This window comes from Cupressus sempervirens, chromosome 5 (genome assembly GCF_028749045.1).
Source record: "Cupressus sempervirens isolate cs-2001-9-10 chromosome 5, ASM2874904v1, whole genome shotgun sequence".
NCBI classification, from domain to species: domain Eukaryota; kingdom Viridiplantae; phylum Streptophyta; class Pinopsida; order Cupressales; family Cupressaceae; genus Cupressus; species Cupressus sempervirens.
The window spans coordinates 257,265,987-257,293,964 of record NC_143122.1 but is presented as its reverse complement, the minus strand read 5'-3'; the positions used below and the strand labels follow the sequence as shown (position 1 = coordinate 257,293,964).

Here is a 27,978-nt window from a genome sequence, read left to right as displayed (position 1 = left end):
AAGTAAGCTTCACTCTAGCTAGCTCTGGCTATGATAATTTTACTACAGAGAGTGGGCTAGGCATAAATAAGTCTTTTTAAATTATTTCCATTTAAGCATTAAAATGGTTACATTACTAGTGCATGCAATGTGGGTAATTTTTTGTTTGGCCTGAGAGCTTTTATATTTTGTGGGGGTTGTGTAGAATGCGATAGTATTGTCGAAGCAAGTGTAGTATTTCAGGGAATATACATCTCGAATAACAGTCGTTGTTGGGGCAGAGTGTGCTTTGAGTATTGTAAGCAATGTTCTTTACTACTTGGTTGTAGGGAATGTTGATTGGGGTGTTAGTTATTTCTTAAATATAGGAAATGTTAATAGTAATCGTGCTATGAACTATACCATTCCCTAGTCTACAGATGTTTTGATTAGGAGTGGTATTGGCTCCATTATGGTAAGATCTTCAAACCCTAACCCTACTCCATGTTGTTTCATTGATGGTTGTTATTGGTGTTATTGATGTGAACTATCGTGATTTTGACCGACTTGATGATGTTGTGTAATTTTCAAATTTTTTGATCTAATAATATCAATCTATTAGGATGGTAGTTGTTTCACTTTAAAAGTCCTGAGCTTTTAATTTTTGGGGGCTTGCTTTTAATTTTCATTTGTGTGGTATGGTTAAGAATTACTATTCCAATCTTCAAAGAAATGATGAATGACTACAATATTACTAGTTTTAAAAGGCATCACATGTTAGAGATATAGATAGTGCAAAGCCATTTGTAACATTAAAATGGAATTGGCTATGAAGTATCACAATGATTCTTGATGAGACATTTTTGTACATTTAAAATGCTCTTTCTATTAGCATAGAAAATGATAGAGATGTTAAGGTAAAAACTTTAATGCTCTGCTTTCATCGTAGTCATATCTTAGATAGGAATAGTGATCATTATGCATTTTATTAACACTAAACCAACCAATGAAATTGAAAATTCTTAGACAAGTTACTACTACAAAAAATTAAAAATATGATTTTTGGAAATTCACTTGCTACTCAAAATTTAAAGTATGATGTTAGGAATTTGAATGATTATTTCACTTTAATTCTTTGTAGGGAGCTACTAATTTATTTTCGCAGAGCAACAGGACAAAAACCTCTGTGAATCATATTTTATAGGTAATTTATTCCATCTTGATTGGTTTTTGTGGTGAGATTTAGTTCTGCATTTCTCATTTCTCCTTAGTGACAGCTTTGGTATTTCTTCAGAGATGGTGTAAATGAAGGGCAGTTTTACCAAGTTCTACTTTATGAACCAGATGCTATTCATAGGGTCAATTTCCTAATACTCACAATAGTACTTGCTATTCAATTGAGATTGGCATGGCTCATTAGTTAGTTTGTATTCTCTTTGGATTTTGTTCAAGAAGACAGATGAATGCTATATGAACTATAAGTTTTGTGGTGTGAATAGGCTTGTGCATCTATTGAGCCAAATTACCAACCCCCAGTAACATTTGTTGTTCAAAAGTGGCACCATACTAGACTATTTCCAAACAACCATGCAGATAGGAATTCTATAGACAGAAGTGGGAACATCTTGCCAGGTATGAAGGTCCTATAAGGCTATATAGTACTATTCTACTCTATTCAAAGGTGTCAATTTGTAACACTGATGTGGGTTTCCTATATTTTTAGGCACTGTGGTTGATTCCAAAATTTTCCATCCCACAAAATTTGACTTTTACCTTTGTAGTCATGTTGGAATTAAGGTATAATACTTATTTCTTAGATCAACTTGTCATGCTTTCTTTGCCATGTATTATAAAAAAATTGATCTGGTTTTTATCATTTACAGGGGACCAGCAGACCAACACATTATCATGTGCTTTGGGATGAGAAAAAATTTACAGCTGATGGGTTGCAATCATTAACAAACAATCTTTGTTATACGTATATCCTCTTTCATTAATTCTCTTGATTCTTTTTGTTATGCACAATGCATATCTTCTAGTGTAAATCCCCTTTCATTTAACTCATTTGCCTTGACGTCCCCAATTCTTGGCTTCTGTTATCTGATAGAAGCTTGCTCGTTATAACTAGAAGTAGATTCAACACCAAAGACGAGTCTATTTTTTTCTAATTTTGGCATGTAGCTTTAAGAGAACAGCAACTGAGTGGTCAACAAAAAATCTCTCCCCTTTCTCAGGAAGGGTTTCTCCATCAAACATGAATGCAACATTCATCTGGCTGGTTCATATTGCCCCAAGCCATGGCCAAGAAGATTTTTTGACTGGCATGAAATATAGCTTGGCCAAACTTTTGATGGATTCCTATAGCTTATCTAGCCCAAAGCTCTCATTCAGCAGTTATGAGATGATCAATTAAGAGGAAATAGTTGAGAGCTTAGAGTGACACAATTTTCAGATGATCATATGAAATGAAATGGTCGTACAAGTAGAAAGAAACTAGAAATATATTATGTACAGATGAAGGCATGAAATGGATGGTTTTGGAGCACTCAGCACAGACACTCAAAATTCTGTACATATCATCATTCGAGATCAAATGGGTGTATGGGATTATATGCATAGTGAATAATAAAGGAGGGAATTGAACCCTCCTTGAGGCTCACAGTTGTTGAGGTCCACTTTAGCAATGGCCCTTCCTATGAAACTTTTGTCTAAAACCTTTCTAATGAGATAATGTGTTATGAGCTCTTCATCAATGGGATGGAACGTGAATCCAGGAGGTAGTTGTGCATCACCCATATAGTGAATAATAAAGGAGGCCCTCCCTGAGGCTCACAGTTGTTGAGGTCCACTTCAACAATGGCCCTTCCTGTGAAATTGCCATCTAAAACCTTTCTAATGAGATAATGTGTTATGAGCTCTTCATTAGTGGGATGGAACGTGAATCCAAGAGGCAGTTGTGCATCACCCATATCATCAACTGCCTCCTAGATTCACATTCCATCCCACTAATGAAGAGCTCATAACACATTATCTCATTAGAAAGGTTTTAGATGGAAATTTAACATGAAGGGTCATTGTTGAAGTGGACCTCAATAATTGTGAGCCTCAAAAAAAAATTAACCAAGCATTGGTCAAAATTTTGACCAATGCCTAACAGTTTTCTACCAAGCATTGGTCAAAATTTTGACCAATGCCTAGTAGCTTTCTATAAGTATTGGTCAAAATTTTGACAAATTTCTAGTAGTTTTCCACCAAGAATTGGTCAAAATTTTGACCAATTTCCAGTAGTTTTCTACCAAGCATTGGTCAAAATTTTGACCAATGCCCTGCAGTTTTTTGCCAAGCATTGGTCAAAATTTTGACCAATTCGTAAAATTTTTCTACCAAGAATTAGTCAAAATTTTGACCAATGCTTGGCAAAAAATGTGCTTGCAATTTCAAAAGTTCTAGACAAATGTATTGGTCAAATTTTTGACCAACTAGTAGGTTGGTCAAAATTTTCACCAAACAATTTTTGACCAATGTGTTGGTCAAATTTGGTCAAAGTTTGGTCAAAAATTGGGTCAAAATTTTGACCAATAAAGGTCAAAAAATGAGCCCAAATGTACTAGTGTAGGGGTACTAGGAGCCCTAGGAACATATTTATCATATAATGGGTTAAAACAAGTTATGTTAGAAATAGGGATTATTGAGGGGAGGGATGAATCAGTAATCTACAAAGTTCAATTGCCAAGTGGATGTTATTTCTTACTAGGAGGGGTGAATCAGTAATCTACAAAGTTCAATTACCAACTGGATGTTATTTCTTACTTTAAACCATGCATAACAAAGCAATAAAGTAATTTTGAATAGTAATAATAACAATGCACACCAATAACTCATAACACCATATTTTGTTAACTAGGGAAACCCTAGCCAAGCAAAAATCCCAATGGGGATGATACCCACTAGATAATATACTGATATATAAGTTCCTTGTTAGAGGATGGACCCTATTAGGAGTCAATGAGAAAATTTAGTGTAAGGACTCCCTATTAGGAGACTTTGAATCCCTATTAGGAGATTCCAACCTTGTTAGGAGTTGTGGTATAGTAGGTGCAAGATAAGTTCACTACCCAAACATGCACTTCTAATTACAAGAAGAGCTCCTTGCCCAAACAAGTAATTAGACTTCTAGAGTATAGGTATTATATCTTCTTCTTTGACTGACCTCTAATCTTCAGCTTGATCTTGAATCACAAAATAGCTTATACTAAACTCTGAATATATCTCTTTCATAGTAAGTTTGTACATCACAATATTTGCACAACTTACATCACAAAATTACACTTATTATTGCAAGATTTCCTTTACATAAATACCATGCCTTTACACAAATTATTGCTAAGTCAACTAAGACCACAATCCACTTTTCCAACTTTGAGTAAATATTTAGGATGTCAACCCTAATTGGACAAGTAATTATCTTGTAAAAAAAATAATCCTTTCCTTCAATTCCATTGTCCTATTTCACTTCAAACATGAGAATCTCTATTCCATACAGTCCATACTAATTTTTGAGGATGACATGTATACTATCTCCATCTAACTTCGCTAGTCATAATATGATGTCAACAACACATTATAAACAAAATAATACACTAATGTAAACCAAATTCTATACTTGGATAATTTTTTGATTACCAAACACTAAGTATCCTTATTCCTAAGGTTTCCTATAAGCATGTACATCATGTATTTTCATAAATGATAATAATTACATATTTCTATCAGCTAATTGTCAACAATCTCTCCCTTTGGCATTGATGGCAATAATATAAGGAAAATTGGCTAAGTAACAAAAACTACATAAATAGTATAAGAACAGTGCATCTATTATACTTGTCCATCTTTACATATGCTCCCCCTTACAATATCCTTTACAATATTTATCTTCCTTAAATGTACTTCTACCTCTAAAAATTTTCATGTGTACTTCTTCCCCTTTGACATCAATGAAAAAGGTCAAAATGTCAAAAAAATTGTCCAAAACTGTCAAAAAGTGTTGTCCTTCCTTAAGCTAATAGGATCTTCATGCAATCATCAAAGTTTTCCTTAAGATTGTCCATACCCTTAGTCCATGTTTTCTTGGCGGATTTAGTAGAGGTGAGAATTGCACATAAAGCATATGATGTAATCTCAACTACATTAAGATCTAAATATAAAAAGTTAGAATAGGTGTCCTTGGCATTGACACATTCTTCCAACTATTTCTCAAAAAAAGATAGTTTCAGAGAAATGGACTCTCTAAAATCTGATATCCTCTTCAAAATTTGTTCCTTTGAAAGTTCCAATTTCTTGATATCATTGTGGATACTAGCCACTTGTCCTTCAAAATCATCAACTTTGCAAGATGGATGCTAGATCTAGCTAGATAGAGCCTCTAGCTCACTCATCTTTTTTCTACCTGATCGTTGACGTCCTTAATTAGTTTGTATGATAAAGTACACTTAATGTACAATATTTTTCCATCTTGTTGAAATTTTTGATGTTCCTTGATACAAGTATGAAGACTAACCAAATCATTCTTAATATTTTGATAGATGGTGCTAAACAAGTTAGCATCATGTGAAGTATGTGTCTTTGTTGTTGTAACATTTAACAATTTAGTAAATTCTTCATCAAATAATTTAAGCACTACTTTCACCCTCTATTCAAAATCTAATTCTATGTATTGTACTACCAAAGTATTGTGCGATCTATCAGTAACCTCCATCAAGGTCTTCTACAAGCTTTTTACTATTCTATTCTTTTGAATAATCTTTGATAGGGATGAAATCAAATTAGTTTCATCATCATCATCAGATGGTAACCTTGCAAGTGAAAGTGGAGTAGATAAACTAGAAGGTATAGTGTCATCCTTTCTTTACTTTTTGGTTGGTTCTTTCATTCTTCTCTCTTCTTCTTCTTTCTCTTCCAATCTCTTCTTTTTGTTTTCCTCTATTTTCTTTGTTATTTCTACTTCTGATATTCTATTCTTTTCCTCCTCTTCCTTTCTTCTCTTCTCATCCTCAAGCAATTTCTACTTGGTCTCTTCTATTTTCTTCTTTTCTTCTTCAAGTAACCTCTTTTATTCTTCAATTTGTCTTAGTTTTTCTTCAATATCCTTGGTATTAGGTTCATTCAGTTCAAAACCTTCAAATGGATTAGTATCATCGATGTTAATGGTAACATTGGTTTGATCTATCTTTCATTGCTCACTAACACTTCTGAGGTTCTAGGTGTTGGAGGAGATGTTGCCTTTGATTCTATCAAGATCTAGCTGATAGTTTTTGTAGTCTCACTTCTTAATTTATCTTTTTCACCCACAATAAATAGAAATCATCTTATTTTATTTCTTAAGTAAGGTGCAAGATTATTCAACAATCTCTTAATCTCTTCTTCATCGCCAATCTTACAAATAGTTTTTAGCATAGACTTCCAAAGTTCTAGGTCTTCTTCTCTTGCTAGAGCCTTTTTCTAAATAAGTCTATCATAGACTTTCTATTTTACTAAGCCCTTAATATCCTTCAATTTTATATTATTTTCTATGATGTATCTCATAGTAGAGATATCAATATGATCCTTCTCAAAACTATTATACAAATCATAAACTTTGTTCATCTGAACAAAGTTACCTTCATTAGCAATAGTTGTTCTAATCTTTTCTATCTTTGGCTCTAGGGTTGTCGAGCTTTTTCTGCCAATTGCTTTGATGATGTTACCTTCTTTTCTTTCTTAACATCTTGTTCTTCATCCTCTTCATCATTGGACTCAATAATTGTCAACAATCTCTTTTGCCTTTTGCCTGGTCTGGTGGCTTGTTGCTTTACCCTTTTTGTCTTCGTGGTCATAGCTCCCACTAAGCTCTTAGATTTTCTCTATGGCTCACTAGGTTGCACATTTGATACTACTGCAAGGATTAATCTAGCTAATAGTTCATTAATCTTTGAGCTTGCACATATAGAATAAGCAATGATTCTACTCATAAATCTTACATCATCTTACTTGATAGTGTTGATCACCATAGCCTTTCCATTATACACTACTTTGGTATACTTCTTAGCTTTCTTCTTGACCACTTTCTCACCTATAGGTATACTACCTTGTTTACTATGACCAGTCATGTCATGAATTAGGTCGGTAGAAATATCAATTACATTACCTTGCATCCATAGTTTCCCATCATGTATCCTACTTCATATAATCTATGTCCACTCATTTGTGTCCAATTCATGGTAGAAATGATATTTTAATAGGTCTAGTTCCCTTAAATGTTCAAATCTAGGCTTCACAGTCATGTTGTGATTAAAAACTAATTCCATATCCTTGTTCATGTATTCACTACCAATAGACTCAGATTTACTGTTAAGATAACTTCCTATATCTTCAAGATATGTACTACATTGTTTGGAGTGATTGATAATGTTGAGTTAGGGTTTCCTTTAGTAGGTTTTATGGAAACAACCTTCTACTTAGGTCTATCCTTGTTCTCAACATTTTACACTACTAAAATACTTTTTTGTATGTCCAAAGTTGTTACATAACTAGCATACTAGTGCTCTGCCTCTAGGATTATGTTGATCATTAGGTTCATGAAAATTTTGAGTAATGTGTCCTAAGTTGTTACACTTATAACACATGATCTATCTTCTATCTTCATAATATCTTCCTTCTCTTGATGTCCTTTCACTTCTATCTGCAAGGTTAGTATTTCTATACATTCTACTATTCCTTATATCATTATCATACTTATGTTTCTAACAATCAATTGCTTTATGACCCATACCATGACAATTGTGACAATAAAAATCCTTAACATGATTGACTGACTTATTTGCACAATATCTTTTTGTATGACCTATTTCATTACATGAAAAAAACTTACCTCTAAATTTATACCTAGTTTCCTTAGGAAAGTCCACTTGTTTTGGTTCATTCAAAATTTCAACTTCCTTATTTTTCTCAACTTCTTTAGATTTATCAGAAGATTGATTGCATTAAATCTTATCATCAAATTTACCTTTTTCTTTCTAATCTAAAGTTTCTTTGCATACATTTTAATTAGATAATCAAGACCAATCTTATCATAAGTAGGTTCTGTATTGACATTGAATCATCAAGTTCTTCTTTGAAAGAATAAAGCTTCTCAAGTTGTTGCTTGCACTAAGTTAATTCACCTTTCACAATAGTATTAGACTTATGAAGTTCTTCATGATCTTCTTTCAATCTTTCAAACTCAGATGTCATCTTTGCCAGACTAGCTCTAATATCTATATTCTCAGTCTTCAAATTACATTCAACTTTGCTAGGATCATTTCTCAAAGTCAACTTTAGATTTGTAATCTTTAATTCATGCTTCAAGACTTTGTACCATGTCTTTAGCTCTGAATAATAATCATCACTAGTTCTAGATCTCTCCTTTAGTTGACCAATGTATACTTTGGAGTTTTCATATCTGTCCTTCAACTTATCTATTTCTTTAGTAAGGAGATCAATTTTTTCAAGAGCTTCTTTAAGGTTCTTCATCAACTATTTCATATCCATAGGGATCTTACTCAAGCTATTAAGCCTCTTCAAAGTAATTTCACTCTGATACCAATTGTTAGAATTGAAGATTACTAGGGGGAGGGGGGTCAATCAGTAATCTACAAACTTTAGTTGCCAACTGGATATTTTCTTAATTTAAGCCATGCATAACAAAGCAATAAACCAATGTTGAACACTAACAATAATAATGCACAAAGATAACTCATTACACCAATTTTTTTTAACTAGGGAAACCTTGGCCAAGGGAAAACCCCAGTGGGGATGATACTCACTAGATAATATACTGATATATAAGTTCCTTGTTAGAGGATGGACCCTATTAGGAGTCAATAAGAAAATTTAGTCTAAGGAGTCCCTATTAGGAGTCTTTGAATCTTGGTTAGGAAATTCCAACCCCATTAGGAGTTGTGGTACAGTAGGTGCAAGATGAGATCATTTTCCAAACATGCACTTCTAATTACAAGAAGAGCTCACTACCCAAACAAGTAATCAGACTTCTGGAGTATAGGTATTGTATCTTCTTCTTTGACTAATCTCTGATTTTTAGCTCAATCTTGGATCAAAAAATAGCTTTATATTAAATTTCACGTTTATCACTTGCATGTTAAGTTCACACATCACAATATTCACACAACTTACATCACAAAATTACACTTCTTATCATAAGACATCCTTTGCATAAATACCATGCCTTTACACAAATTTTTGTTGGGTTGGCTGAGGCCACAATCCACTTTTTCAACATAGAGTAAACATCTAGGATTTGGCCCTAATTGAACAAGTAATTATCTTGTAAACAAAATAATCCTTTCCTTCAATTTCACTATCCTATTTCACTTTAAACATGAGTATCTTTGTTCCATACAGTCCATACTAACTTTTGAGATTATACACAAGATATACAACATATTTACTATCTCCATCTAACTTTACTAGTCATAATATGACATCAGCAATAAGTTATAAAAAAAAACAATACACTATTGTAAACCAACTTCTATACTTTGACAATTTTTTGATTACCAAACACTAAGTATATTTATTTCTGAGGTTTCCTTTAAGCATGTACATCATGTGTTGCCATAAATGACAACAATTACATATCTCTATTAGCCAATTTTCAATAGGTTATAGGGTACTCTATAACCCCTTCTGACTAATTCGAACACATGAAATATCTTCTTCTTATTTAATGGGTGATAAGGGGTCATTGGACACCCTATGACCCTATTTGACCCATTCAAAAATATGATGTATGTCCCTAAGGATCCTAGGACCCCTAGGAAGATATATTTTCATATAATGGGTTAAGAGGGATCAAAGCATAAAATACGACTCCTTTAGATCCATTCAAACACATGACATATGCCCCTAGTGCTCCTACTAACCCTAAGAACATGTGTTGTCATATAATGAGTTGAAAGGGATCCTGTGGTACTCTATAGCCCTTTTTGACTCATTTGAACACATAATAAATGTTCCTAGGACCCCTAGTAACATATGTTCTTATTTAATGAGTCAAAAGGAGTCATAGGGAACCATATAACATGATTCAACCCATTCAAATAAATTATGTATGTCCTTGGGGGTCCTAGGAGCCCTAAGAACATGTATTGTCATATAATTAGTCAAAATGGGCTATATGGTATTTTTTGACCCTTTTTGACTCATTCGAACACATGTTATATGTTCCAAGGAGTCCTAGGACCCTTAGGAACATATGGTATCATTTAATGGGCCCAAAGCCCTATGATCCCATTCGACCCATTCAAACACATGATGTATGTCTCTAGGGGTCCCAGTACCTCTAGGAACATATGTTGTCATATAATGTGTCAAAAGGGGCCTAGAGTGCTCTATGATCCCTTTTGACTCATTTGAACACATGATATATGTTCCTACGGGTCCTAGGACCCCTAGGAACATATGTTCTCATTTAATAGGTCAAAAGGGGTCCCAGAGTACTCTATGACCCCTTTCAACTTATATGAACAATTATAATATGTTCCTAGTGGTCCTAGGACCCCTAGGGTTATATGTTATCATGAAATGTGTCAAAATGGGTCATAGGTTATTCTATGACCCCTTTTGACCCATTGAAATAAATAAAATAGGTCCCTAAGGGTATTATGACCCCTAGAGATATATGTTGTAATGAAATGTATCAAAAAGGGTCATAGGTTATCCTATCACCCCTTTCAACCCATTTGAACAAATAAGTGGTCCTAGGACTCCTAGGGACATATGTTGTCATGAAAGACATTATAGGGGATTTTTGACCCATTCAAACAAATGAAATAGGTTCCTAGCAGTCCTAGGACCCCTAGGGATATACGTTGTCATGAAATGTATTGAAAGGGATCATAGGTTATCCTATGACCCCTTTTGACCCATATGAACAATTATAATATATCCCTAGGGGTCCTAGGGTCTTAGGTTATTGTGAAATGTGTTGAAAGGGGTCATAGGTTATCCTATTACCTCTTTTAACCCATTGGAACAAATAAAATAGGTTCATAGGGGTCCTAGGACCACTAGGGACATATGGTGTCATGAAATGTGTCAAAAAGGGTCATAGATCATTCTATCACCCCTTTCAACCCATTCGAATAAAAAAATAAGGTCCTAAGACTCCTAGGGACATATTTTGTCATGAAAAATATTGAAGGGGTCGTAGGATAACCTATGACCCCTTTCAACCTATTCGAACAAATGAAAAAGGTTCCTAGAAGTCTTAGGACCCCTAGGGACATATGCTATCATAAAATGCATTGAAAGGGATCATAGGTTATCCTATGGCCTCTTTTAACCCATATGAATAATTACAATATATCCCTAGGGGTCCTAAGGTTTTATGTTATCATAAAATGTGTCCAAAGAGGTAATAGGTTATCCTATGACCCCTTTTGACCCATTGAAACAAATAAAATAGATCCCTAAGGGTCCATATGTTATCATGAAATGTTGAAAGTAGTCATAGGTTATCATATGACCCCTTTCAATCTATATGAACAATTACGATATGTCCCTAGTAGTCCTAGGACTCTTGGAGATATATATTGTAATGAAATGTGTTGAAAAGGGTCATAGGATTACCTATGACCCCTTTCAACCCATTTGAATAAATGAAATAGGTCCCTAGTGGTCCTAAGACCACTAAGGACATGTGTTTTCATGAAATGTGTTGAAAGGGGTCATAGGTTATCATATGACCCTTTTTTACCCATATAAATGATTATAATATGTCTTTAGGTTCCCAGGACCCCTAGGGACATATGTTGTCATGAAACATGTTGAAAGGGATCATAAGTTATCATGACCCCTTTTGACCCATTCAAACAAATAAAATAGGTCCCTAGGGGTCCTAGGACCTATAGAGACATACTTTGTCATAAAACGTGTTGAAAGGGGTTATAGGTTATCTTGTGACCTCTTTCGACCCATTCAAACAAATGAATTAGGTCCCTAGAGCTCCTAGGACCCCTAGGAACATATATTGTCATAAAATGTGTCAAAAGCAGTCATAGATTATCATATGATCCTTTTCAACCCATTTGAAAAAATTTAATAGGTCCCTAAGGGACCTAGGACTCCTAGGGACATATGTTGTAATGAAATGCATCAAAGGAGGTCATAGGTTATCCTATGACCCCTTTCAACCCATTTGAACAAATGAAATAGGTCCCTAGGGGTCATAAGACCCCTAAGTATATATGTTATCATAAAATGCATCAAAATGGGACATAGGTTATCCTATGACCCCTTTCAACCCATTCGAACAAATAAAATAGGTCCCTAGGGGTCCTAGGACTCCTAAAGACATATGTTATCATGAAATGTGTCAAAAGGGGTCATAGGGTACCCTATAACCCCTTTTGACTCATTTGAATACATGATATATGTTCCTAGGGGTCTTAGGACCCTTAGGAATATATATTATCATTTATTGGATCAAAAGCCTATGACCCCTTTTGACTTACTTAAACAAATGATTAATGTCCCTAGGGGTCCTAGGACCCCTATGAACATATGTTGGCATATAATGTGTTGAAATAGGTCATGGGTTACTCTATGAACCCTTTTAACTCATTTGAACACATGATATATTTTCCTAAGGGGTCCTAGGACCCTTATGAACATATGTTATCATTTAATGACCCTTTTGGGCCCATTCAAACACATAATGTATGTCCCTAGGGGTCCCACAAGCCCTAGAGACATAAATGATGTGTTGTAATGTGTCAAAAGGGGTCATATGATACTCTATGACCCCTTTTGATCCATTACATGACAACATATGTTCTCAAGGGTCCTAAGACCCTAGGGACATACATGTTGTGTTTGAATTGGTAGAAATGGATCATAGGGCATGCAATGACACAATTCAACCTATTACATGACAAAATATGTTCATAGGCTACCTAGGACACCTAGGGACATACATGTTATGTTCTAATGGGTCGAATGGGGTTAAAGGATATCTTATGATCCCTTTCAACCCATTACATGACAAAATATGTTCTTGTAGGTCCTAGGACTCCTAGGGACAAACATGTTGTGTTCAAATGGGTTGAAAGGGATCATACAATACCCTATGAACCATTTCAATAAAATACATTACAACTTATGTTCCTAGGGGTCCTAAGGCCCATAGGGACATACATGTTGTACTCCAATGAGTGGAAAGGGTTCATAGGTATCTTATGACCCATTTGGACCCATTACATGAAAACATATAATCTTAGGGTTCCTAGGACCCCTAGGGACATACTTCTTTTATTTCAATGGGTAGAAAGGGGTCATAGGGTATCCTATGACCCTTTTTGACCCATTACACAAGAACATATGTCCCTAGGGGTCCTAGGACCCTTATCATCATGTGTGTTGTGTTATAATGGGTCAAAACTCTGTGATCACTTTCGACCAATTACTTGATAATATATGTTCTTAGGGGTCTTAGGACCCCTAGGTCCATACATGTTGTGTTAAATTGGGTCAAAGGGGTCATCAGATACCATATGACCCATTTTGGCTCATTACATGACAATATATGTTCCTAAGGAATGTATGTTGTCATGTAATGGATCGAAAGGGTCATAGGATACTCTATGACCCATTTTGACCCATTGGAACACAACATGTATGTCTATAGGAGTCCTAAGACCCCTAGGAATCTGTGTTATCATGTAATAGGTTGAAAGGGGTCAAAGGATATTCTATAACCCATTTCTAACCATTAAAAAGCAAGATGTATGTCCCTAGGCATCTTATGACCCCTAGGAACATATATTGTCATATAATGGGTCGTAAGGGGTCATAAGATATCCCATGACCCTTTTGGACTCGTTGGAGCATATGTATGTTCCTAGGGGGACTATTAGGGACATACATCATCATACAGTTTATTAACTTAGGTTACTAATATATATAATATATAATTATAATATATATGATATATAATTATTTAATAATATATTCTAAGTACTAACTATATATAAAATAATTGTATAATAAATAATAATTATAATTATTTAATACTATATATATTAAATTTTAGTAACTATATATAATAATTGGTTCCCCCCCCCAAATTATGTTATAACTATATTATACTAGGACAATATAATGTAAAAATTGATCCCCTCTTTGAGTTTGATAAATAAAAATCAATATTTATCTTAAAAATTATTCTCCACTCCCTTTATAGTTGAATTTGGCATCATGATTTGGGTGCATGAATCAGATACCCATTATAAAATCAAGTACTCGTTCTCAAATCGAGCACCCATTCTCAAATTGCGTACTTGATAAGGTTGAAGTATTACATTTTTGGTTTGGTATCAGGATGGGTGGGAAAAAAGTCAAAGCAAATTTTGAAACACTTTTAGAAGTTTCAAAACTACATATTTTTCACATCATCACTTTTTGGCACACCATGATCCTGTACATACCCTAGATAGAGAATTTTGATACAATTTATATAATTTATCATAGATCTTCTTTAATATTTAACATCAAAAAAATAGAATACATTAAATGGAGTCTTAACTATTGATCTTAGATCAGTTTTGACAAGTGAGTGTCTATACACTTAAGTCATTTACTTAGTTCATGTTGAACAAGCGGGATATGTCAAGCACAACATGTATAAGTTAGAGCATGTCAAATCAACAGTGAGTGTAGTAGAGTCACTTATGTGCCAAGTTATTCAAGTGTTGAGCAAAAATTATATGTCGAGTGATTTAGGAGCCAAATAAGCAGTGTATGCTGAGTGATTCAAATGCTAAGTCACAATATAGAAATTAGTATGTGTTGAGCATTAGAGGCTTCAGATGTTTTTTAATAGTTGTTTGTATTGGCACAAATTGCTATGTAAACCATTTTTTTGCTGATTTATAGATTGAATTTTGATATTTTGGTGATAATAATGAATCTTAAGGTGGAATCTCTATGAATTACATGCATCCAATCAGGTAAAGGGAAGGTTTAAGTAGCAAAATGGGTGAATCAAAGTCATAGATTAATACCTAATCCTAAGTCAACCAGGTCTTCTTAATTAGGATAAATCCTAAAAAAATTATGAGCATGAAATAGGTATGTATGAATGATCAAGGAGAGTTTTGCGTGCACAAAACCAAAACATTCATGGTGACCAAGGTATTATGATCTGAAATTGCATTGAAGAGTCAGTTAAAGGAGAACAGAAGAAGGAAATAGTGAATAGTAGAGAGACATCTGATCAAGAAGGATCAAGAATACATTAGTTTAGAGGTGATCTATCATCAAGAAACAAAGTGCTAATCGCAAGATCAATGCTGAGACATTCTAACAGGTGAATTAGTTAAAATCTCTTAATAAAGTAAGCCCTAATAGGTTGTACTAAAATCCTCTAACAAGGTGCTTACTTTATTGTGAGTTAAAGACCTTTAACAATACACCCTTTTAATAGGATGTTGAAATCCTTTAAAATGGTAAGACCTAACAATATTTGTAAGCCTTCAATAGGGTAGACCTTTGATAGTGTAAATTGTGTTTCGTGATCAAACATTGTAACCTTCATTAGATACACTTTATTACTTTAGTAGAGAAGAGTTGTGGTTGTCATCTCCACCCCATTTTTACCTTCTCATTGGAGGGTTTATGGGTAATCATATCTAGTTTCATTTATGTGTGAATGATTACTTGTTTACATGCATTACATGGTAGTTCAACTTACTTATTGAATATGTGAGATGGATGTGTGGTGAATATTTTATGGGTTAAAAGTTTGAACTACTAATTCACACCCCACCCCCCCTCCTCCTCAAAATTTTACCTTTCCTATTATAATTCCAACAGTAACTCACTATTCTACATATTCCAATAACATTTAGCAATGATACAAACATTTACTTATTAGAAAATTGGCAAGAATAGTAAAAAAAATAGTTTCTATATCAACATAGTCCAACTTAAAAATTTAATGCTTCAATATATTTATTTTTCTTCCTCAAAGAAATTTAATGCCCTTGTTACCTTTATTATCCATCTTCAAACATCAAGAGCATACTTGAATACATTTATATTTTAAACTTAATGATTTTCTTCTTACTATAGTCGTACAGTCAAAGGTATGAAGGATTATCCTTTTGTCTTCCTCTAATCTTTCTACTCTTCTCCTTTACTCAATCATTGCAGGACACTTGTCACATTCTTAGATAGTTATAAGAATCTTCAACTTCCTAACCATCTTATAGACTAACCACCAACTTGGTGCAACTTCCAAAATGGCAATTTTGCAATGTTGCACTTTAGGCAACTTTTAAATTTTACACACAAATGACCATCAATCCTTTTCAAATCCTCTCAAACATCTTATGATGGAATAGTGACACATTGTACAATTTTTTTTCCCCTTCCATGGGTCTTTTAACTTTTTTTGATTATTTGACCAACTTGAGACCTATATGGAAAACTTGATCAACTTTTACAATTTGTCTTCTGTAACCTTGTACATTAATTTGAAAGGATTTTATATATATGTCTTCTGCAGTATATTACTTTTAAAGGACGTATATATATATATATATATATATATATATATATATATATATATATATATATATACATAATGGAATAGTAAAACATTGTACAACATTTTGTGCCCTTCCATAGGTCTTTTAACTCATTTTGATGATTTGAACAACTCAACACCTATATGGACAACTTGATCAACTTTTACAATTTATCTTATGTAGCCTTGAATATTAATTTGAAATTACTATTTAAATAATTAAAATATCATTACAAGGGTTTTATTTACCTATGGAGCCACATCATCTTCCTCATCATGTCATCTATCCTTATCCTCAATAGCTAGAACACCAACTAAATCCTCTAAAGCTAAAACAAGAAAGGCTACATTAATGAATAGACCTATGGAAATTAAATTTATTTAAAATATTATTAGTGTTCCTCTTTAGCTAATGGAAGCACATCACATCTCTAATGTTGTCTAGCTTAATCAAGTTGTAGTTGTTTACTGTGCTCTACATTCTCTAAAATAAAAATAGAAAGATTACATTAATTACTATACTAGTTTCAATTAAAGATGATTAATTTTATTAATAATTACATTTTTAAAATGTATAGCACTTATTTAAAACAAATATAGTCACTGCATGGTGGAAATTTATATAAAATCAATTATTTCTCAAGTATTCAATTTTAAATCATCTTCATTTAGGTTATTTATGTATGTGAAGGATGCACTGTAATGTTGTAATTCCCCATTCAATTATGATCTTAGGCATTCAGTTACGGCTCCTTAGCCTTGTTGGAAGGCAATTTCATGTCATCTTCTATAGGTTCTCTATTGAATTTAGAGCCCAATATTTTTTCATAATAATATCATGATCAATTTTTCAATATATTATTTTCATATTTTATTCCATTTATTGATACTTACAATTTGTGGAAAAGATTTCATATAACCACCAAAGCCAAGTCTATGTTTCCCATATATTATGTAGATATTTAAAATTAATCAATTGAAAATCCAAAAAAAGTAATCAAATAAATGTTAAAAGTCAAATTATAGGTCAAAAGACTAGCCTCTCAAGGTGATTTAATAGGCTAATTTTTTAATCTCCTCAAACTATTTCTTCCAATAAAGATACAAGATATTTTTGTAATTCTAAATTCTTAGAAGCCTAGTTCACTATCATCTTTTAAGTCTGCAAAATGAAACAAAAAAATATAAGATATATAATTAAAAAATTAAAAAATGATGATAAGCTATCATGTAGAATTTAGCAATTACCTTGTTGGCAATGTTGATTGAAAGCCGATCCAAGCCCTCGTGTAGTCCCTTACTAGAAATTGCACAGGTGCTCTGGATATTCTGAAATTGTAGACATTTATGAAAAGAAAATAGCTTAAATGTTAAGATTTTATTAATAAATGTAAATGCAACCAAATTCAAGTGAGAGAGGAAATGGTTTAAATTTAACCAAACTTAACAAGATTTTTGTTGTGAGCTCCTTTTGAATAAGGGTACACAAGAGATTTAGTGATAGAGATCTAGTTAGGCAATATAGTTAACAAAATCAATGGACAACCCTAATCAACAAAAATTTGAAAACAAGAAAGCATTACTCCATACAAGGAATGGATCAAGATTATGGAACTCTAACTATCAGTATGACATATAAGATATAAAAACTCTCATGTTTCTCAAGGCACAACCAATTGGAAGTCTAGGTGTTTTGAATTCCTTCCATGTATTCAATGCTAGAAAATGAATTGAACTCCAAGAGACTGTTGCTCTTCCTAGAGAATGAACATGAATTGGTTTCTAGATTGCTTATAGTTATTAGTAAAAGTAATCATTGTTGATCAATGGTTGTAGAGCCCAATAAGAATAACAAACAACTCCAAGGTGAACTAAGTATAGTAAAGCATATAGTATATTGAATTTGCATTTTTGACATGAACAAAAAGGTTATATCGATCTTATAGTAGTACTATAAAAGGATAGATTTTTTTTAAAATATTTCTAGAAGCTAATATAAAAGAGAAAAATATTTATAGTTTATAATAGATTTTCAAAAGCTTATAAGTTTTAGATTTTTGAAATTGTGTTTAATAAGATAATACTAATTTTGATAAGGATATGAAGAGCTTATTAAGTTAGCAATGCCTTCACTAATCAAGAACCAAACTACAATAGCATGTAGGTTAGTTCTAATTGAATGCCTTATAGAAGTGCAAGTAGAGACCTATTTGTCAATATTTTCATCCATTCAAATCTCAAACTATAAAACAATTTCCAAAGGAAGAAGCTTTCTCTACAATGAATAGGATACCTATTATTGGTGATGAGTGTGATGGGGGAATTTCTCACAACCTAATTATACTTGAATTGTTTCCTACATATAGAAACAAAAGAAAACCACATGAGTTAAGATTAATGGACAATTTTAGAAAATATTTGTCTAAGAGGGATTCCATTCCAATTCCACTTCCTATATTTGTACAAAAAATAACAAGCTAAGACTTTGGAAGTCAATTTCCAAGATGTTTTGACAGATAGAAATAGATAAAATATAGTGCATGAAGAATATTAGCAAAATTTAATTGAGAAAATATCAAAATTTCTTGACTAGTTTCCAGTTTAGCAGCCTTATGAAAAAGATAGAATAATTTTGAATTTCCAACTCAATTAAATAGATGTTAGAAGAACAAAATTAGATTCTAGTCTTCTCTAAATGGAAACTTCAATGAATGGAAAATATAACAATTTAACACTAGGGACAAGTCTCGAAATATGCACACCAAGTGGAGGATTCACAAGGGAAAAACAATATTTTATTGTATGGAATTTCATTTAATAGAGGAAAATATCAAGTGCAAATAGTAAAACTCTTAAGGTAGCAATCATAAGCATGCTACTATCAAAATATATTTGTTTCAAATACACAACTCGCAAATACTCAAAAGATTTTTTTTCCCTATGGAGAAAATTTGAGCATACCTAGGAAAGTACCAAAAAATCTTTAATGAAGCCTTTCATTTGGAACTTCCTCAAAACCCTACTATATTTATTAACCTTTACTAATGTCACCAAAATCGCAATCAAATCTAAAAGCTCATAAAGCCAAACAAAAATTCCAAACTTCCAAAATAATTAACTCACCCTCAAATATTTACAATATTAGAATTTAAATTAAATGTTCTCCAAAAGAAAGAATCTCATATTATAAGTTGTAGAAAACTATGGAATGCTACTTAGGGAAGATTCTAAATAAATAGTGTCAACTCAACTCACAATTAAAAATAAAAAAATTAGAAATATGTATCTAATTTAACAGTTCTTAGAGAGGAAAAAAGAAAGGAGCAATCAAATGAGCACTGAAGAAAGTGACCAAGTCACTCTCTATCATCCATTAAATTAGCAACACTGGAAACATTTTTGTGTATTGATGACATGCATGTGACACATCTATGCACATTGCCACAACTTACCAGACTCCCCAAGCTTTTTTTCTATGAACTTTTTAGAGCGAAAACATGAAAAGATTGGCTGCAAAAATTAGTTGCGCCAATTAGAAAATGGAAATTTAAAGTTCAAAAATTAATTTTAATAATTATTAATGCATTGACCATAATCTTGTGGGGATATTTTTCTTATTGCACAGTTTCCAAAAATAGGGTGTATTGCAAAATAAACTCAAAGCAGGGATTAATAAATTATTATCTTCCCAAAGCCTTATCAAAGACACCTTTAAAACCTCATGCAATTCCAAAAAAAGATATGTGCAATCTTTCTCACATGCATCATAACAACAACTTTCTTTGCTCTTTGTTATTTACAGATCATAAAAAGAAATTATTCTGAGACTAAAGTTGTGAGGCTTCCTTAGTCCCCCGTGGTAGGGGCACTCTTTGTAGCCTTACTAAAAATAAAAGCTAGTGTAAAAGAGACTACTTCCTATTAATCTATCTACGTTCTTGGATTTTTGGCTAGTTGCAACCAAAGATATTTGGCTTGTAGAGATGTTGTTTAGTTATAGGCACATACAAACAATGCATGGAAGAAGAGTTGTGTTATTTACAAAATGTCACTTGTTCAATTTTGAAACCACCTAAGCTAATTTATTGTCTGCTTTTTCAATAGAGACAACAAAAATACTACCCAAAAAATTGTTATGAATCAAAGAGAAATATGAAAGTAAAAATGAAAATTTACATTTAATAGAATAAATTCATAAGAACATAGGATAAAAAGACTATGCACAATTTTCAAAGAACAATCTTATAAAAAAATGTTACTTGAAAACATTAGTCTATTGCCTTAGTGATAGGGACTAATAATGAAAATTAATAAAAATGAAATTCAACACTCAACACTCAAAAGCATTACAAATCAAACCCAAGCAAATAAACAAACTTCAAAACCCCATCAAAACAACTTATTTGATATATTAGCAACCTAAACATGATATTCCAAACAAAAATAGGCCTAGTGTGTTCAAATCACCTAAAAACCATGAACGTCTCATCCAAAATCCTCAAACACTAGTTATTTAACATCTATTGAAGGTTCCACAAGCATTTCACTTTGGGAGATAAAATGGTAGATATCAAAATAAGGAAAAATGCATGATATATGTTGCATGCAAGTAAAAACCTGATTTGGAAGGTAAAACTAATTTGAATTAGGGATTAGGTATCACTCGAAAACTCTTGGTTAAATATGATAATTTATCTATTTCCTAAACATGTCCCAACAAATGTAAACCTGATTTGGGAAGGTAAAACTCATTTGAATTAGGGATTAGGTCTCGCTCCACTCTTGGTTAAATGTGATACTTTGTGTATTTCTTAAACATGCTCCAACAAATGTATACTCACTCTAGGTTGTTAAAGAGGAATCCAATGCCCCTCTTATTCTAGTAACAAAAAAATGACAATAAACTTAATATTCATTTGTTCAAGGAAAGTGAACTTAGCATAAACAATATAAAAGGTTATTTAGGGTTGATGTTAGGAGTTGATTTTAATTTCATCATTCACTAAACAATATAACCTTCAAACCTTTAATGTTAGCAATTCTGAATCAATTAAAACCTCTTTACAAATAATTGATATTATCTTAAAAAATAAATATATTGACAAATAAACTAATATATATTTCAAATATATATCCAACCATTATTCATATGAATTAAAACACTAATAGACAAACTATATTCTATCCCTAGCTTTACAAGCTAAATCTCTTACCTAATGTTTCGTTATTCATTTAAATAATCCTATTTAAAAGGAAAAATCATAAAATGTAATAGTCCTACATACAATTCCTAAAAGTACTAAAATAATACACTTAATTACTCATTAAACACTAACTGCCCAACAAATTCCTACACCCAAAACCCATAGATAATCCTATGCATTACTACCCTAATCACTAAATATTATTAAAATAACTCTAAATCATTACCATTTTACCCAAACATGCATTACTAATCTAATTTAAAAAATGCTAACAATAAACTAATTACTAAATCCTACTTAACTACCCTTAAACACCTACTAACTGCCCCCTAACACCTCCCTAAACCCCACCTAGCCCCTCCCCAAATGTCACCAAGCATATTCACGTGGCCCCAAGTTGTCAAGGGCATTTTTCCAAGCTGCAACCCTATCCTATGGTGTAAGGAAACATACTCTCTCCTAGGGTATGTTGGGCAATGTTGGAGAGGGGGATGGGTGATGGGGACAACTCACCCAATCATAAAATAAAGTGACGAGCATTAAGTGGGTGGCTAAAGTTCCACACAAATATAAATGCAGCAATGTCCAAGGTCAACATGAGGTTATCCAAGCACATATGCATGGCATGGTGAAGTGGAGTGCAGTGGGAACAAGGACGTGGATAGAAGTTTAAGGTTTTTGTATATATTATTATTATTTTTTCTTGCAAAAACAAAACCTTTAATATCTTGAAGACTTGTCTCCAAACTTGGATGAGAATGATGTGAAGTGGGGATGGGGCCACCGGGTGTCCCATCCCCTTCCATTATGTTGTTTTTTTAATGTTTAATGGGGAGTTAAAGAATAAAGTTTTACAGGTAGATTTTCTTTTGGAGAAGGATGAATTAGTATATATGATTTTTTTGTTAGATTTTTTTAAAATATTTTATATTCTTCTCCTTAGTAATGGGTTTCCTCTAGGATGTTTATGGTGACAAAACACATATTATTATTATTTAGCTCATTTTTCTTTGTGGATTTCTAAAACAATATGGATGAAGTTTGTAGCAAGTTAGAAGTGTTTAGAGGTGCTTTACATACATTGTTGTATGGGATAAAATTTAGTGTTTAATCACAATTTATGTTAGGTAAGATTGAGGTGCATATAGGGTGAACATATTTTATTGAACATTAGTTATATCTCATGATCTCTTAAGATGAATTATTGCAACTATAATTTAAATCCTTTATGCAACAAAATCTTTATAAAATGAACTTTTCAATACATTGTTTATAATCCAAGATTTCAAGAAAGAAGTGGGTTATGCAACTTGAAAACTATGCAAAAAAAAATATGTTGAAGGCAAGATATGATATGCAATCCAATGAAACTAGAGCGCATACTTGTTTATTTCCATACAATGACTACATTTTTATTTACAATAGTGGAGTCTACCACATTTGAACCATTCCATGACCAATTCATATTCAACATGAATGTACAATAGGATAGATGGTATCACAATGGAGAAGTCTCCAACACAATGGCATCAAGAACACCTACAATGCCCAAATTCCAAAATGGTTCCATCATAAGGCCAATCCAAAATCTGTAAAAATATACAAAACTAACCATGGAGTGCTCACCTCCCATCTTAGGCCTCAAAAGGCCACCCACTGAGCTAGGAGAAACTATAACTAACCAAGTGACATTCAAAATCCAAACACCATGACATAACTCAATATGAAATTCTCATCCAAGGTATGCATAGTAGGATTCATCTTGAACCTATGACAAGGGTGAAGGTGGATCATTCATGCAGGAGAGGCCAATGCCAAAACATACACAAACATGTCTCTTCCAAGGCTAGAACCTCACATAGATTCCTAATTTTTCATAATCTTTTTCTCTCCAAAAAAAATCAATAGGCAATGGCATGCAAAGGTACATAAACCTTTCATTTTATCCCTCTTCTCATCATGAGAAGAGACTCTACACAAACATAAAGTCCAACTAACCTCTTCCCCTTATATGGCCATGTCTGCCCTATCCAAGGAGAGTAATCTCAACACCCCCTTCACAATTTTTCCAACAAACAAAGAAAAGAACATGAAAAGAAAAGCAAGTAAAAACCCACAATACCCATCTCTCACATGATAACAACACAAAAAAAAAACTTCAAACATGCAAGAGATTAACACACACACTTAAGAAATGAACAAAATGAGCATATATCTGGCAATGGAGAAACCTACCTTCACAAAAGTTATGGAAAGAATGAGTTTTGAGATGAGCTTAATCCTTTCCTCCTTCAAATTTAAAAGCTTGGCTTCTCTAAAAATAGAGAGTAGGTTAACACTCTTCGAAGGGACTCTAAATAGCTTCTAAACTCACCCACCCAATAATAGAAATAACTCCAACTTGACTCTAAGCCTCCTTTGGTCTCCCTACTTACCCATACCATAAATGCAACCTCTTAGCGATAGTGTAAACTTAGATAACCTCATGAGATGATTGATTTTTGCAACAAAGAGAAATTAGGATATTTTAGGAGTCATAAATATTGTTAGGAAGTTCTAAAGGGTGGAAAAGATTCCTAACACATACCCCTACCACTTGGGCACTTGGATTACATTAAATTTGGCTTTTAGGATCAATTTATAACTTATACAAGTGGCTTGAAATATTTTATTTACAAAATCCTAAGGATGTAACCTTTCCACTAAACCCTAATCAAGGGGGATTAGTTTAGGTTACTAATAAATCAGTCTTAGGTTAACAGGTTAAATTGCCAACCCAAATTGACATGTCAGTACACATATGCATATAACAAGTGTTACATGACACTATAAGATTTACTTTTACATAACATTTAACACATCAGAAAATATAGAATGATACGCATACATTCAGATTACAATACAAATTAAACACTTGACAACAAGGTTCAAATCACTTTATTGGATTCAACCTTGACCTTACAATTTGTACATAGGGTTGATTATTGTTTCTCTAATAATTACATAGTTAAATTTATTACACATTCAATGTGAATATCAGTAGTTCAATATAATCACATTTATATATAAACCAAACACATAATCAATTAATTGAACATTATATATTTTCATCTTTATAACTTTTCCATTTCTCAATCTAATAACACATAATTGTTTTCATACTTGAAATACCATATCATATTCAAAAATTGGAATTTAAAATACTAAAATAATCATCATAATGCATGTGTATACCTAAACATCATAAACATCATCAATAGAGCATATTGAATTATCTGAATGCATATAGCATGATCATCAAGGTGTCATAAATAACATCATCATAACCATCTAATTCAATAACTTTCTATCACCTAGTTATGTAGATGTATCCTTAGAAAACACACATAGTGTTTATGATTTAAGCCATAATTTTGAGCAACCAAATAACTCATTTCAATGCAGAAGTATAAACTTGTGTACACGATACCTTAACAACCTTAACACATCGTATTGTACTTTTAATATTTAGAATATGCTACTTAATGGCACTTCTAGTGATTAGATGAACTTGTCTTCATATTTCCAATGATTCATATGAGGGTGAGTATTAAATTATATTATTGCAACAAACATCAAATTATTATACGTAAGATATTCAAAAATTATCATAATGTCCTCTACATGGTTTCAAGCAATAACCATGACAATTTCTCATAACATCATCTTTTCATGCTCATATATCCATTCAAATCTCCTATAAAGGATTTTTCAAAGAAATTTATATTTAAATAAGTACATATAAGGAGGGGTCTTACATCCTCCCCCACTAGCCTTTGACTTCCTCTTGGAAGTCAAACAAACTAAAACTTTCATCCCATGCTAGACCTTGTCTAGACTTTTTCTAAAATTTAGTTAGATACAAAAGTAATGATTTATAATTTACATATACACTCTAAGATGATAGCATATTTACCTATTTACCCTTACTAAAAGAGAAGTTCAACCCATAACTCTGACATGAATGTGCCTCCCAGGGTCGAACACTTCTTAAAACATATAGGTCACATATATAAAACATTATAAACTGGTATGAATATACTTATAGATTCTCTCATAATAACAAGGTGTTATGAATTTCCAAATACTCACTCATCAAAGTAACAGTTGTATGAGAATCCCTCAAATAAGGTTTCCTTACAATGTAACTTAGATCTTTTTCAGAGGTTAAACACTTTTACTTTAGAGTTTCCACTACATACTAATTCCTTGATAAGACACTAAACAAGTCTAGTGCTACACATGCACCTTTTGCATCTAGAAGTCCATTAGGTTAACTTGTAACCTTAACTAGTTTATATTGGGGTACAACCCATTACTCATAATAGTCAATAAATATTCACTAGTCCTGCTATAGTAGTTTTAGGATAGGGTGGGGCACAAATACTTTCACTAATAACCCCATACCCTTATGTTATACCTCCACTTGATTGTTAGCAATCCCTTTGGTAGGCCTATCATATGTCACTTTACCAACAAAATTTACAAGAAGGTGCCTCAAAACTTATATTCAAAATCAAAGATGAAATATTCAACAAAGTATGAAACAAAAGAAGTCAAGAGTGACCACAATAGTAAAATTTTAATCAAGAAATAAAGGCATGTCGTAGAGGAAAAATAGAATCATCAACAATAAATTTGTCTAAGTAGCCCCACATCACATTGTTGGCAAGAAAAAAATAATAATAAAATACACAAATTTGAAACCAAGCAAATAACAAAATAAATCCAATTTCTTACAAAATTTGCATTAGTGACATAATGCGGTCATACCAAAATCACTGTGGGAAAGGAGGAGCCTTAGGTCTTCCAAAAACATTGCATAAAACTTTCATTGAAATAAGATAGTTGTATAAAGACTATATTGCTAAAATTGTGATCGGTCCTACATACTAGCAGCATAGCCATCTTCATTGATATCACCCACTGGTTAGGGTATACTATACTAAGGGTGTGTCTAGACTAGAAACCCCATTATAGCGTGCAAATGCAAGAATAACCAAAATGAGTTTCCTTCCTTCCTCTTTTTATTACATGGGTCTCCTTTAGAAGAACCTAAACATGTGGGGACATTACTAACAAGTAGAGTTACACTCTGAGTTGTAGCTATAATACCAACCCCTTATCCTCAATTCACCATAATTACATACTAGGACATCTACCCACAATCTTTCTTAGCTCAAATTCACCACAATATGTAGGTTGAATTTTTGCTATCAATTTCACCAAAGTTGGTATAATCATGTATACATATATATCCTTGTCCTATATTACTTTATTTGTTGCACAAATTATAATTATCATCAAAGAGTGCACTGAATGTTGTTGCTCTTATCAATAATACATATTTCATGTCTCCTAGTCATAAATGACTTTTAAATTCATCCTTAGGTTGTAGCTTTGCAACTAGGTAGGTATAAAATCATCAGAAGGATGTTATCAAAGATTGCTTATCCCCTCTTACAACTATCTCCTTGCCAAGGTATAGGTCACCATCACTTTTCCTATCATGCCTCATGGCTTGTAATCCTCCTATCACTTAACTCTCAAACTTGAACTTTTATTTCATATTAGGCTGATAATCTCATGGAGTCTTTACTTACTATATACTATAGGGTTATAAGGGTAAAAGCACAAACCTGTGTCACCCTTTTTTAAAGGAAAAGGCTAAAAAAAGTATAATTGTTCACCTTCAATGACATAAAAATGGTATTTTATTTAAAATTTGAAAATGATGTAAACTAATGAAATGTGAAAAATGGTTGAAGTTTAGGATTATAATTTTTAATAATTATTTGGAGTAAGAAACAATATATTTTTCTATTTTTTATAGATTTAGTTGTTGAAAAATGTTGAAAATTAGGGGTTTCATTCCCACCACAAAACTATATGGAAATAAACTTATTTCTATTTCAAATTAGACTATATTATAGATAACACATATAGCTATAACAATCAAAAATAAAAATTGACTTTAGACATATACTTTCTCTCTTATAGTGATTCAAATTTCACTCACCCAAAATTGATAGTTTTCATCTCCCACCACATTTTTCAAAAAAAATCTATTCTAACCAAAAGAAAAATTATACATTTTGAAAGAGGACTCCCTCCTCTAGAACATCATATAATTTATTTATTTTTGATATGATTTAA

The 27,978-nt window shown here is 32.5% G+C and overlaps 1 pseudogene; it reads left to right on the top strand.

Annotated features, from left to right (window-relative positions):
- The first annotated feature begins 1,013 nt into the window (after positions 1–1,013).
- The window catches only part of LOC149555513 (protein argonaute 10-like), a 42,633-nt pseudogene continuing 15,668 nt past the window's right edge, over positions 1,014–27,978 (top strand).